The 2,851-nt window shown below is 46.8% G+C and overlaps 1 pseudogene; it reads right to left on the reverse strand.

Moving 5' to 3' along the window:
- Positions 1–467: 467 nt before the first annotated feature.
- Positions 468–2,187, reverse strand: LOC142431062 (RNA transcription, translation and transport factor protein pseudogene; annotated as a pseudogene).
- Between the last annotated feature and the right edge of the window lie 664 nt (positions 2,188–2,851).

Here is a 2,851-nt window from a genome sequence, read left to right on the forward strand (position 1 = left end):
TCATTTCTCATAGTGGGGCCAGCCATGTTGTTCTCTCTGTGGACTGGCTGCTCTACTCAGGAACATCATCCTCACGGCCTGGTGGGCCAGGCTGTGCTCTACTCTCTCCTCCTGTCCCTTCATCTGCTCCCGTGTGCTCTGATCAGATATGTCCATCTCCCGGAGCTGCAGAATGTTTGTTTGTTTTTGTTGTTAGGTGCCATTGAGTCCATTGGGACTCATAGAAGGAGTCTGGGTGCAACAGAACCAAATGTCGCCTGGTCCTGCACGCCTGTTGCACACCTCTCTGATTTTTTTCCCACTTTCCCAAACTTTACTAAAGAAAACAAAGCTATGATGGTAACTATCTAGAACACAGTCTATTTTCTGTGATTTGTCCCTCGAAACTGTGACATTTGATTCCCAATCACGTACTAGAAGTGCACACCGGTCCCCAACTGTCCCAAGCAGGTAAGAAGCTGAAGTGATCATCTTCCAACTGTGTCCAGTCTCTGGTCTGTCTTTGGATCCACAATAATGTACTGAACAGCGATGATGGCTTCATTGATCGTTGTCTGCAGCTCTCTGAGTTCCTCTGTCTGTAGCAATCGGAGAATCTGAGCAGCTTCATTACGGACTGCATCTCCCGTGTCAATACCAAGACTGTGCTTGTCTGAAGCAACAGGCAAGCCCTCTTTTGTTGGATGAGCTTTAGCAACTGCATCCTGCGTCAGGCGCTCCTGACCCAAAATTCGAATTGCCTTTAGCATTACCAGGTCGTCGTCATCATGGTGCTGAATCTGAAGGTTAGCCAAAGCCATTACACCAGCCTTGAAGTCACGGCTATGTACATCCAAGTTGACCAGTAGCTCTGCATTTTTTGCTGCATTGTCAGCATTTTTTGAATTATCAAGAACTGTGTCCTTGTATTTTTCAGCGTTATCTCCAGATTCGAGCCTAACAGTTAAGCCAAGAAGCCCGTCGATTGCTTCTTGTCGATATTGAATCTTGAAAGGACAGTTAACATCTTTGAGATACTTTTCTAAAAACTTGGGCCAATCGCTGCTGTGGATGTTTCTTTTTTTTATTTAATAAATCATTTTATTGGGGCTCATACAACTCTTATCACAATCCAGACAGACATCAATCGAGTAAAGCACCCTTATACATTCATTACTCTCGTCATTCTCAAAATTCACCTTTCACTTGGGTTCCTGGAATCAGCTCATTTTCCCTTTTTTTTCCATCTCCCTCCTTCCTCACTCCCCCCCATGAACCCTTAATAGTTTATAAATTATTATTTTATCTTATCTTACACTGCCCAGCGTCTCCCCTCACCCACCTTCCCGTTGCCCATCCCCCAGAGAGGAGGTTACACGTAGATCCCCAAGATCGGTTCTCCCTTTCTACACCCCCTTCCCTCCCGGTGTCACCACTCTCACCGCTGGTCCTGAGGGGTTCATCTGTCCTAGATTCCCTGTGTTTCCAGATCCCTACTGCACAGCTGTGCATCCTCTGGTCTAACCAGGTCCGCAAGGTAGAATTGGGGTCATGATAATTGGGGGGGAAGAAGCGTTCAAGAACTAGAGGAAAGTTTTGAGTTTCATTGTTGTTACACTGAACCCTGAGTGACACATCTCCTCCCACGGCCCCTCTGCAAGGGATGTACAGCTGTCTACAGATGGGCATTGGGTCCCCATCACACACTCCCCTCATTCACAGTGATGTGATTTTTCCCCCTTGCCTTTGTTGTTTGAGACCTGGTCCCCTCGGCCCTTCACGATCACACATGTTGTTGTGCTGCTTCCATGTGGCCTTTGTTGCTTCTGGGCTAGATGGCTGCTTGTCTACTTTCCAGCCTTTAAGTCCCCGGACGCTATATCTCTTAATAGCCGGGCACCATCAGCCTTCTTCACCACACTTGCTTATGCACACATTCGTCTTCAGCGTTTATGTGAGGAACGTAATCACACATGATGGCTTTTGTTCCTTGGTGTCTGCTACCTGGTCCGTTCAACACCTCGTGTTCACTTAGGCTGTGTGCTTCTTCTTGTGCATGTTTCTTAAATTCCCTCTGTCTTCAAGCTTGTACTGTCTGATTTTCTGGTCTTCAAGCCACACAATAAAATTTCTAAATTCTGTTTCATCTTTGCCCTTGAAGCCGGCAGGGTTGTGATAATTGAGGACCGTCAGGTTGCATGGAAGCATGGTCCCGGCTTCCCGCAGCAGTCCGCATGCCACAGCCGGCAGACAGGAGGCAAGGTGAGGCACCTCTCCTGATTTTATACCAGGCAATCTCCCCTGGTCCTATTCTTTTTTTTAAAAATCATTTTATTGGGGGTTCATACACCTCTTTTCACAATCCGTACATACATCTTTGTGTCCAGCACATTTGTACATATGTTGCCGTCATAATGATCACCTGTTCTAAGCACAGTTTCATCACAAGCACAATGACGTGGTCTGGAATTCCCATTCGTCCCCAGGCTGTCCGTAGTGTGTCGTGATCCACAGAGTGAAATGCCTTTGCGTAGTCAAGAAAACACAAGTCATGAGCTTTTTAGTACTCTTTCCTTCCGATCAAGATGCATGTGCGCGCGCTCCCTTGTGTACGTCCCTGTCTGAAGCTGGCTGGGATTTCTGGCAGCTGGCCGTCCATCTACTGCTCCGACTATCTTTGAATTGTCTTTGGCAAAAATTTAATTGCATGCAGTGCCAAGGACACTGTACGACAATGTCCAATTCTGGTGGGTCACCTGTCTTTGGAACGAGCACAATTATGGATCTTTTCCTGCCAACTGGTCTTCCAAACTTCTTGGCATGAACCAGGGAGTGCTTCTACTGCTTCATTAGCCTGTTGAAATATTATCGG

Source organism: Tenrec ecaudatus, chromosome 17 (genome assembly GCF_050624435.1).
Source record: "Tenrec ecaudatus isolate mTenEca1 chromosome 17, mTenEca1.hap1, whole genome shotgun sequence".
Taxonomy (NCBI): domain Eukaryota; kingdom Metazoa; phylum Chordata; class Mammalia; order Afrosoricida; family Tenrecidae; genus Tenrec; species Tenrec ecaudatus.